Raw genomic sequence first — 12,309 nt, 5'->3', positions numbered from 1 at the left:
AAGGAAACATTTATCAGTCATCTGCCACTGGTTAGAGTGGCCCCAGGGGTTAACTCCCTACATTTTGAGTTGTCCATTTGGAAATGCTATATGGTAGCCCATGAAGTGACATCAGAGAAGTTATAGAGCAGGAAGTGGAAGGATGAGACACATGGAGGCAGGCACTTCCTGGTTGCTTTTGCATAAAGCATAAGCTGGAGGCTTTGTCGCTTACTGGTGGAGCAAGTAGGGCTGACAGGATTAGTGCACAACATATGTCCAAGAAACCAACCAGTTTCAGTGAAATACCTCTGAGATTCTCGATTACTTCTATGGTCTCTTTGCTTCTGGTTCATTATATGGGGCACACAGTTAGAAACTTCAGTATCGATCCCCTGCAGTTTTAGGTCTGAGTCCTGGCTCTATCACTGTGAATTTTGTTCTCTTGAGAAGCGACTTAACTTCCTTGAGCCTTAAGTTTACTTGTCTGCAAAAGTAAGACAGTGCATCTACCCCATTCTGTTATTGTGACAATGACCTGAGATAATGTATGTTAAATTCTTGGTACACTGCCAGGCACATGGCAAGGGCTAAAGAAGCTAACAGAAGCTCATATTATGAAGATGGCTTTGACATCATAGCAGGTGAGTTGTGAGACACATGGTAGCATGGAAAGGGAGTTCCTAGGTTCTAGAACTGACAAACCAGATGGGTCCCCAGTAGGAATGTGGGGAGGAGATTGTGAATTTTTTTTCATGTCAGGGTGCCAGGACTCTCACTAAAGAGGCTGAGACTCAGAAGGGAAACTGGAGGGCTAGAGAGGAAACAGAAGCAGAAATTGGGGGACTTCAGAAGGATTCAAGGAAAACATAGACAGCTTGGTAGGTACAGAGATGCTTCCATATTGCCCCAAACCCATTCCCAGACCCAGAGCAGCTGGACTTATCGCAGACCAAGCATTGGATCCCTTTGAGTTCTTGCTACTGGCATAGTATTGATTCATGGTTCAGACTGCTGGAGAGCTAGGTGTACCCATCAAAGGGACTGGTGCCATCAGTTGGGGCTTGGGTGACAAACTAGAAACTTACCTGAGTCCCAGTTCAGCAGGGCATAGAGCAGCTGGCATATAACTTCTGACCCCAGTCCCCATCTGACATATCCAGCGACCTGATGCTCAGACCAGGAGTTAACTAGGCCTTCTCACCCTGGCTGATGAGGTGACAAACCCTGTTAGCACTCAATCCTCTGAGACCCAGATCATACTCTCAGTTAGTGCAAGTAGTGGGTCAAGAAAATAAGCCGTATGTCCAAACCTTAACTTGCAATCCCTCTGTTCAATTCACTTGGGGAAAAGAGCCATACTTTGTGAAAATGGACCCAGACTTCTATCTCATCATACGCTTGCTTTCACATGGTTATGTTGTAACCAAATTTATTGCTATGAACTTTGCATTCTAATCTATTTAATATTAACACCTTTCTTTTATGTTGTTCAAAGAATTCTCTCAGATTCTCTAGGTTTTCATGAAGAAAAATATGATTAAAGCCAACACATTGAATTGATGTTTTTTATTGAAACAAATTTAAATTAGACATGTGGCTTTACATGTAGTTGGTTATGTGAATCAATCGATAGGTTAGCATACCTTTATTTTTCTTCAAGGGGAAAATAATTCCAGTTGAGTGATGCTTTGAAAATAGCTAGCTGGAAGCGCGAGGGACTTGTTTAGAAAGTTGAGGTGACAACTGAAAGTCAAGACTACACATGTTCATGTGTTTCCTAGGGAAAAAATATTTCCAATTTAAAGAGATTTGGACGCTGCTGCTATTTCTTCAGATATAATATGTAGGGAGGGAAAAGATTACTTTTCTTAAGGAAACATTAGATGTAAATTGAAGAAAAAACATGAGTATAAAAAGTGAGATTGTTTTTCTTTCTCAAGATTTTTCTTTTCTCTCCATAGTTTTATCATGCAGTAATTTGATGTTGACATCTTTAACTATGTACTTGAGCACATTCGTCTTTCCAGAAGCACATGGGATGTAACAGTGATGTGTATTTAAGCAACAAAAACCTAAAGGCTCCTCATCATTGTCTATTGCCATTTCCCAGAGTACCTCTCGTCTCCATGACCCTGTCCTTGGCATCCTGCGACCTATCTCTTGTGTGATCTCACTTGAACACCTCTCTCCCCATTCCCTGAGACACACGGTTCTTGTTTCCTTTCTCATTTCCTGGCTACTTGTTCACCAACTTTTAAGATTAATCACAATTACACAATTGATGATAGTCTGAGTTTCTAAACTGGGTTGCCATTGGATCAAGGTGGAAAACTGCAATAATTAGGTTGATTCAATCAGGTAAACTTGTTCAGAAACAGGTATTCGTCCATCAAGCATCCTTCTAGCAGTTTTAGCTCTTGAGAACTGATTAAAAAAAAATCAGTAAAACATCTTCCAAGCGATGAGTAAAATAGCTGTCACAGAATCCACATAACTTTATTCCTTTGATTAAATTTAACAAACAGCTATTGAGTATTTTCTATCTGCCAGACAGTGTCCAGGGTGGGAGAAATACTGAGATGAATAATTTATTTCTCTCCTACCTTGTTTCAGAAAGGATCTGAGGCAGCTTGTAGCAGAAAAATAATAAATAAATTAATTAATTAATTAAACATCCAAATGCAAGTTTTTAAAATTTAAGACAAGGGAAATAAAATTAAAATAGGTCAAGTCCAGGGGGGAAAGAGGACATAAATACAAGGCCAACAGGAACCTTCATAATTGTTACGCTTGAACTAGCATTTGACTCTAAGCACGTTAAGTGGCCAAGGCAAAAGGGAATCATGGTCAGTTACAAATTCCCACTGCAGGGAGAAATCATATAGTTACTTGGAGAGAAAAGAGTGAAAAAGACATGGTTCCTAACAGTAAGGAATTCAAAATTCAGTAGGAGAGCCCGATCTGTAGCAAACATCTGTAAAACAGAACTGTATTATTAGGGTCTGTGTGAAGTGCTAAGGGAAGAGGGATAGAGGAGCAGTTTCTTTGACTTATGAAAAGCAGAAGACGAGATACAATGTCTCAAAAGATGTGGAGGAGGAAGAGAAGGACATCTGACACAGAAAGACTGCAGTGGTTCTAGAAAGTGATCCCTAGCTGTGGTGCTTCCTAAAACTCAGAGTCAGGAGGACTGGGATTTTTCACAAGCACCCCAGGTGATTCTAATTCTGGTACTCCCTGCATCTGGTTTCACTGTATTTGGGGGAAAACTAGAATAGATTCTTGGGTTTGTGAAGCAGCAAATGACAAGTTTGGAAAAGCAGGTTGGACTTTATAAGCCACTGTTAGAACCTTGGACTTCATGGGTCATGGGGACTCATTGATGCTTTTAACCCTGAGTAGTGAACGACATTATCAGATCTATGTGTGTGATATTTTTATCTTTCCTGATTACAGAAACAGCCAGAGGATGAAAAGCAGAGGAAAAATCATTGAAGACAGGAAGTCACCTAGGAGAGTGTTGCATGTCAAGTCAAAGAGGATCAGGACTAGGGTGGGGCAGTGGTAGGGGTCATGAAGCACTTTTTGGAAGTGGACATGAATCTGTTATTTTGTTATCAGTCTCAAATTTACTTCTGTGTTATTTTCCATGTCTCCCAACTATTACCTCAGTTTCTGTTATCTGACAACCGGCCTGAACCAGCAGGCATCCGTGTGACCTGCAGGGGAGAGGGTCCTTGCTAAGTTGTCACTGGTCTACATGTGGATGAAGGAGTTGTTTTCCAGGAGTTGCACCATGCTTGCTCACTCCAGTGTAGGGGAGGCAACTTAGAGTGAACTTACATTGGAGGGTAACACAGTACATATGTTTTTAGGAAAGTAGCTAACAAAGTTCATTCCAATGGATTTTGCAAACACAATTGTTCTCCTTAAAAATGGCAGAAAATAGCACCACCTTTCATTGTGGTTTACAAAGGTGAATGTACCTACAGCTGGACACTGTTTCCCTGCAAAGACTGATCATTCTGAGACTGCTCTGGTGTGGCAGGGTGTTTGTGAGCAAGAGCCCTGTGGTAAATTCTTCCATTTATGGTAGCTGCCACTGAATGCAGAACACAGAACCCACATGAAGTCAAGTAAGCAACATAGAACCACCATCCAAACTTGTGGTAGGCAGAATAATGGCCCTCCCTCCCCAAAGATGCCTGTATCCAAGTCCCTAAAACCTGTGCATACGCTACCTCACACAGGAAAAAGGATGTGGTGATTTCCTAGGGATGCCATTACAAAGTACCACAAACTAAGTGGCTGAAATTACAGAAATTTATTGTCTCACAGTTCTGGAGGCTGAAAATTCAAGATCAAGGTGTCAGCAGGGTTGGTTCTTTCTGAGAGCTGTAACTGAAGGATATGTCCCAGGCCTTTCTTCTTGGCTTGCAGATGGCTGTTTTCTCTCTGCATCTCTTTAAATTGTCCTCCCTCTGTGCATCTCTGTCTCTGTATCCAAATTTCCCCTTTTTTGAAAGGACACCAGTCAAATTGGATTAGGGCCCAATTTCAGCTATCATCTTAACCAATTGCATCTGTAACAAACCTATTTCCAAATAAGATCACATGCTGGGGATTAGGAAATTCATCCCAAAACAAGGGTCTTTGTAGAGATAAGAACTTAGACATGGGGTGGTTAGCTGGAGTAATCTGGGTGAGCTCAATCTAGTCACATGAGTTCTCAATCTGTGGTCAGTGAGACAGAGTAATGATGACACAAGAAGGGTCCAAGAAATGCAATGTTTCTGGCTTTGGAAAAGAGGAAAGTTGCCATGTTTCTTTTTTTTTTTTTTCTCTACTTTATTTTATTTTTAAAATTTTTTTTAATTGTAAACAAATGGGATACATGTTGTTTCTCTGTTTGTATATGGAGTAAAGGCATACCATTTGTGGTTGCCATGTTTCAAAAGCTGCTGGTGGCTCAGAAGCTGGAAGAGGCAAAGAAGTAGATTGTCCCTTGGAGCCTCCAGAAGAGAGCCCAACTCTGCCAACACCTTGATTTTAGATCAACACCTGATTTCCTCAGGTGAGACCTACGTAAGACTTCTTACCTACAGAAGTATAAGAATATATACTTGTGTTGCTTGAAGCCTTTAAGTTTGTGGTAATTTGTTAAGGCAGGTGTAGAAAACTAATATAACTTCCTCCCAACCCCAGCCTTGAAAGTATCCACGTGATCTCTCATCCCCAATGGTTAGTGCTCCTCTGCTGGAAATACCTCATCACAGAACAGTCCCCACTCCTGCTGCAGTCACTAATCAAAGCCAAGTCCTATAAAGTGGCAGATGCCTCCCAGGGTGTCTGGGTGGTCCATGACCCACTCCTTTACTTCATCTTCCAACTGCTGGATGAACCTTGACAACCACATTTACAGGAGACCCTCCAAACTGGATGCAGCAGAATGGAAAGGTGACACACACTGCAACAGATTGATTTTTTTTTTTTTTTTTTTTTTTTTCAGTGCTGGGGATCGAACCCAGGGCCCTGTGCCTGCAAGGCAAGCACTTTACCAACTGAGCTATCTCCTCAGCCCTTGATTCTCTTTCTTGAGATTTTGAGCTAAGAAGACACTGAGCCCAGGGGCTGGGAGTTGCTGCCTGTTATTGTCGGGCATCTGGTGAGAAGGGCTGTGGATTTGTGCTTCTGAGTCTGTGCCATTTTGCGTAAATGGCAGTGAGTTTGTACAACTTGCCAAAGAGCCTTAGTACTCACATTTATGAAGCCAGAAAGTCCCACCAGGACTGTACCGTGGACAGAAGGAAAGGAGGGGGACAGACAAGAAAGTCCAGGGCAGGAAGCTTCTGGGGGCCCCAGCATGGAAGAAGGCTACCACTCCTAGAGAAAATGAGTCTCAGAGGGGTTTGTCACAATGAAATGTTGTCAAGTGACTGTCATTTTTCCATGAAAGTAGGAGCCAATTTCTGGAGGCCTCATTTTTTTTTTTTTTTTTTTTTTTTTAGATGAGCTAAAACATGCATCTCATTTTAGGAGGTTGTTGGTTCTTTCATCGTGAGTATTTTATTTCTCCTTACCTGAAGATTTCAAAATGTGCAAGTACCTCTCTGTGCTTTTGTTTTGCATTGCTGCATTTTGTTTTAATGTGTTTGATTTTTTTAAAGCTGTTAAGCCCTAGATTGGAAGCTCTCCGGTGATCAGATCTCCGGTGTCAGGATGCAAACATGTTAGTCCCTACGTACACAGGGCTTCAGTTTTTTCTCTGTTATCTATTCCATCAGGAACTGCTGGAGATAAAAGCAAATGTCTTAGAAGAGCAAGTGTGACATCTGGTACGCTATCAGAGATAAATCTCTACCTGCCAAGCAAGACTGTAAGGCAATCTGGAACTAGTTACTATACAAACTTGTTTTATTTCAAAACTGCACCGCCTGACTTACTTTTCTGTTTCTTGCCTGTCTTGAGTTCTTTTTCAGTATCAAGATGCTGCTAATGAAACGCAGTTGACCCTAGCTTTGAGGTGAATTGTGAGAAAAGAGTTTGTAAAAAGAATGAATGAAAGGGAGAGAGCCCTCATTTCCTTTAGCTTTTGAAAGAATGGTGTCAAAAACAGACTGAAAAGGTATCACAGGAACCAAGACCCAGGAGGGCAGGGAAGGAACAGGAGATTGGTGGTGCTCTGACACTCAATCTACTAGTTTGAGGAGCTGGTTTTAAGATGTGGAAAATATGCCAGGAGGTTTTGCACTTGGAGTCGGATGCCTGTGGGACCACTATGCAGGGTGTTGGAGGACCCTCAGGCAAGGAGCTCTGGATGGCAGGCCCGTGTCTGGGTATCCTGCGCTGAGCTGTGCTACACCCAGGCAGGGTCTTTGCAAAAACCTAAGATGACTGACAGGCCAGGGGAACACCTGGAAGTTGCCTATGCTGACTGGATGGTACTCTAATGCCCTGGCTGGTTAAGATCTGGTGTTCATCCAGGTGAATATTCAATTTCAAAACCCTGGAGATGCCATTGGCAGGTGAATGTTTTGAATGTGACCTCCAAATTTCATGTGTTGGAAACATAATCCTTGTTACTCGGGAGCTGTTACTCAGCAATTGCAGAGTGCTGCCATCCAAGAACAGGGAACCTTCTACTTTTCAAGAGAAACCAGGATATGGGTTATTTTTGTATGTGTGTAACTTATTAAAAACAAATTATTAAAAACTTAAAAAAAAGAAAAACCCATGAGGCCCCAATGTCCTATCTTAATGACTCTGAAAACTCTGTCCTGTCTTCCTGCCAATGTGCAACTTCTGCCGCGACTCATGTTGCATGTATTGAGCGCCTGCCATGTCAAGGAACTGTGCTGAGTGCTGGGAAACACCTTCTGGGTGAGGCACACCTTCTGGGGGCTCCTTCATTCATGTCTGCAGAGTCTCTACAGGCTCAACGTCTATTTCTGGCCTTGTGCTGGCTGCTAGAGATTAAAAAGAAAAAGAAGAAAAAACAAAACCAAAAACCACAATGTTGCACAACAATGTGCATGTACCTAATGCTGCTGAACTGTACAGTTAAAAACGGTTAAAATGGTGAGGCTTGTGTTATATATATTTTACCACAATAAAAAGTCATGCTAACAACAACAACAACAAAAAAAAAAACCACATAATTTTTATCCTTAAGAAAGATAAAATCTGAAAGAAGAGAGAACATAGCGCTATCAAATATTTCAACCCAACAAATATTTGAGTCTCAAGCACCATTCTAGGTGCTGGGAATATAAAATGGAGGAAACTTTATTTCTGTCTTCAACTGTAGCACCAACTAGGTGAGAATAATGTAGGGAGCGGTCTTGTTTTATTGCAGTAAATAATAGCTGCCATTTGTGGAACAGTAACTCCCTGCTAGGTTATTTTGCAACTGCTCTCTGCACACTGTTGATCTCATTTTAAACTCACAGCAACCCTAGGGGGCAGATACTAGTGTTTTACATTAAGTCCATTTTACAGAAGAGGCAGCGGAGGCTTAGAAATATTCCGTAACTTGCCGAAATTCACACAGTATGAGTAGTGGAGAAGCCAGATTTTTTTGTTTGTTTGTTTTTTGTTGTTGTTGTTTTTGGTACCAGGGATTGAACCCAGGGGTGTTTAACCACTGAGCCACCTGCCCAGCCCCTTTTATTTATTTATTTTTTAAATTTTGAGACAGAGTCTCACTAATTTTGAGACAGGAGGGCTTTGAACTTTCAATCCCCTTGTCTCAGCCTCTTGACTTGCTGGGATTTCAGGAGTGAGCCACCATGAACCCAGGTATGCTTCACCCTAAAGCCCATAGGCAGAGGGAATCCAAGAGCCGTGGTGGTGCAGCCTGCTCAGCGGAGATCAGAGTGGAGCCTGGGAATCTGGGCAGAGGAGCTTCAGGATCAAGGTAAATGTTCTGCAGACCCAATACAGGTGTCTCCTGTTCCAAATGCAGGGACAGTTTCACAGAGAAGATTCCTGATGATTTTTCCCTAGTGATGGGACAAGATAGGAAAGGACTTTCTAGTCACACAGACCAGGGAAAGGGGATCTGCCTATGTCACTGAGCATTTGCTGCCCATAGCTGAGATGCTGAAGATCATATCACACAATGTGGTGGGCATCTCAGGGAGATAGCAGTTGTTGCAGGGCCTCTGTTCCTTCAGGGGGCCTGGCAGGCCTCAAAAACTTCAGCAGGAGGCATCTTACCTGGAACAGGATTGGTACAAAATGCCAGGTACTACCTGGCAGCTGTGAGGGCTAACCTGGACAGATCTTGAAATAGTAGGAAAGTTGGCTTCTAAAGAACTGGAAGTTCTACCAACATGCCTGAATGGAGACAAGGAAAGGAGCGGAGGAGATGAGGTGTGCCTGGACGTGCCAATCATATTGGGCCACCAGGCTCCAGGCTGAACGGAGCTCGTGCACTGAGGATCTGGGGGAGCTTCAGCAAGTGGGAAAGAAGTCCCTGGACTAGGTGCGAGGGGTCCAGGGGGAAAAAAAACCTGCTGGAGGGTGAACTTTGTAAAGTTGATTGACAGTGCAGGATACTGTGTCCAAAAGACCTGGGGGATTCAAGTTGGGTTCAGGAGGGCATGGTCAGAGGAGGGTTCTGATGTGGAGCAGAATGTGGCTGTGGGAATCTGCCCGACAGGTCCCCAAACAAATCAGCGTCAGCAAGTGATGAGGGGATTGAGGTTGGGGCAAAATGGAAAGCGATCCCTGGAGGACGGAGCCAGCGAGGCAGGCCTGGTATCAGGCCTCTGTTTCAGGGTTTATCAGGAAACAGAAGCCGAAGCGAAAACCCAGGCAGCAAGTCAACACTGTGGCAAGCTGAAGGGAGTTGTAGTGGAGGGAGGGTTTAGGGAGGGTGATGGACAGAAGCACTGAAACCAAGCTCAGTCCTAGGAGGAGCACTGACAATAAGGCTGACTTGGGCGCCACCTGCTGGGAGCAGTGGCCACTGCCACTCTTCTGGTCCTGGTTAGGCCTACCTCAAATGGAGGCAGGAGGGAATTTGAAACAGCATTTGTGAGGGGATTCTTCCTATTTCAGTTTTGGTTGAGGCATGACTACAATAGATGCTAAACTCCAAAGGGGCCACTGTGCAGACATTTCAAAGTACTATCAAGAACAGGACAATTTTTTTTTTTTTTTTTTTGTACTGGGAATTGAACACAAGTGCTCTTTACCACTGAGCCACATCCCCAGCCCTTTTTATTTCTTATTTTGAGACAGGGTCTCGATAAATTGCTGAGGCTGGTCTCGAACCTGCCACCCTCCTACCTCAGCCTCCTGAGCAAGCTGGGATTACAGGTAGGTGCCACCACAACCAGCTGACAAAAAAATCTTATAATCCTTGACTGTTAGGAAAAGGCGAAGAGGATTTGCAAAGAGAATTTTTAGAGTGAAAAGCTGGTGCATCCAATTCTTCCCAGGGTTAGTGGAAGGGGTCTGTGACTGCTGCCTGAGAGGGGTTGGAAAGAGACTGCTAGGAGATTTTGGTAGGAGCTTGCCGAATAGAGATGAGGGATGGGGGTGTGACTTTTGCCTACTTTTAATGGAGAAGAAAGGCTGGTTGGCTGCTAGGAGGGGGAGATATGGCTGCTGCTTTTGGCAGGGTTGGTAGGGGCAGTGTGTGTGGTTCCAGATGAGAGAGAGAGGAGGGTTTTTGGTCTGCTGGTTGTGGTTGTAGTTGCTTGCTTCTCAAGGTTTTAATGAAAATAGTTAAATGGCACAAGATATGAAATACCATATTTCCCAAAGCTAACATCTCTATTTTTGTGATTATAAAAATAACACATGCAAAAAAAAGTCAGAGAAGCTCAGAAATATACATTAGCAGAGAATGAATTTCCATTTAATTCTAACCCTGTGAGTATATTTTAAGGCAATTCTCAGCGTTAGTGTTCTCAACTACTTTCTGGGGCACGTTCTGCTTTGCGACCAGCAGGTGGCAGCACGCCACTGCTTTAGGGAACACCAAGCAGGGGATTTGAGAGGCAAGTCCCATGGAGACTTTGCAAAATGGTTTCTATTTCACACTTCTTATGTTTTAAAAAATGATGTCAGGACAACCTCTCAGTGTTTTGTTTTTTAACATGTTTAGGACCAGTCAGTTCTGGCCATTATGTGCTAGATGAAGACATTATAGCCCCTAAGCTTTGAGATTTTGAGAGCAAGAAAAGTTCATAAAACAATGAACTGTATTGGCTCAGGTAACTAGAAAGTCCAGAGCTTTATTCTGGGGGAAGCCATATGTGCTTCAGGTCTGGTCTGATCCAGTTTCATCTTGTCATCAGGGTCTCAGGTCTGTTTCTCTGACAGTATTCCCATCTGGAGGTTGGCTTTGTCCAAGGCAGTCTTTCCTCTATAGCAGCAACAGCTCCAGGTCTTACATGTGTATAGTTCACCTTTCAGAGACCCCCAGAAAGGGGGTGCCTTGGATTACAGTGGACTGAATTGAATCAGTTAACCATTCTTTTTTTTTTTTTTTTTTTTTTTTTTTCCTGTGTCTGGCTGTTTTCTTTTTTTCTTTCTTTTTATTGGTTCTTTTTAGTTATACATAACAGTAGAGCCCATTTTGATGAAATTATACAGGCAAAGAATAGATCTTATTCTAATTAGGGACCCAGTCTTGTGGAATTCACTGCAATATATTCATATATGTACATAGGAAAGTTGTGTCAGATTCTTTCCACTGTCTTTCCTATTCAGTTGCCCATTCTTTTATATATATATAATTTTTTAGTTGTCAATGGATCTTTTATTTATCTATATACAGTGCTGAGGATCAAATCCAGTACCTCATACATACTAGGTAAGCACTCTACCACTGAGCTACAACCCCAGCCCCCAGTTGCCCATTCTTAAAGCAAACACTATGACCAGGTGGGTAGAATTGTCTTATTCACTTGTGACCAAGTCTTATGCCCCAAGGATGCAGTCAGTTTCCTCCTGACATATATGGACTGAGTTGGGTAAGGAACCACTTGGATGAATCAGAATGGTTAACCTGGGGGTGGACTTGCATGTGTGTGGATGTTTGGTAACTGTATGTGGGATATTGCTGCCACTCTGGTCTCCAGGTCTCTGGGAAGTCCTGTTGTCCACCAAGGAACCAGTGAAACTGAGCTTTGAAGAAACTAACTGGACAGCCTCCTCCAAGCCTGTTGGCCCCAATCCATCCTCCACCTTCCTAGAGCCTGAATCTCTTCTTCAGATTGCACATTACTTTGCACAATTCCTCTGCCGAAAATCCCATTGATGGCCCCCACTCCCCACACTCAAGTTCTGTTTCTTAACAAGGCACAGAAGAGCCTGCACCCTCAGGCCCCTCATCCCTCCGAACCCCTCTGCTGCCACCATCCGTGTTGACCTGCTTGTTGATTCTCTTCACTCTGATCGGACCATCTTTCCAACCCCCTGCTCAGGTTTACTTCTGTTCATCCCTCCAAACTTAGCTCAAGTGTCACCAGCATCTCAAAAACACTTCCTGCAGATGGCCCAGGCTGTCTTGGTGCCCTTGTCCTCAGCTAGCTCCCCTGCACTCTCAACATGGTTGTAACCGCATTGTTTTGCAATGATATTAGCTGTGCTCCTCCCTCTGCCAAACTGAGAGATTCTTTTTTTTTTAATTATTTTTTATTTTTACAGACTGCATTTTGATTCCTTGCTCACAAATGGGGTACATCTTTTCGTTTCTAAGGTGTGCACGATGTAGATTCATACCATTCGTGTAATCATACATGTACATAGGGTAATGGTGTCTGTCTCATTCCACCATCTTTCATACGCCCCTCCTCTCATTTCCCTCTA

The sequence above is a fragment of the Sciurus carolinensis genome, chromosome 1 (genome assembly GCF_902686445.1).
Source record: "Sciurus carolinensis chromosome 1, mSciCar1.2, whole genome shotgun sequence".
Lineage (NCBI taxonomy): Eukaryota > Metazoa > Chordata > Mammalia > Rodentia > Sciuridae > Sciurus > Sciurus carolinensis.
This window is presented reverse-complemented; position numbering follows the sequence as displayed.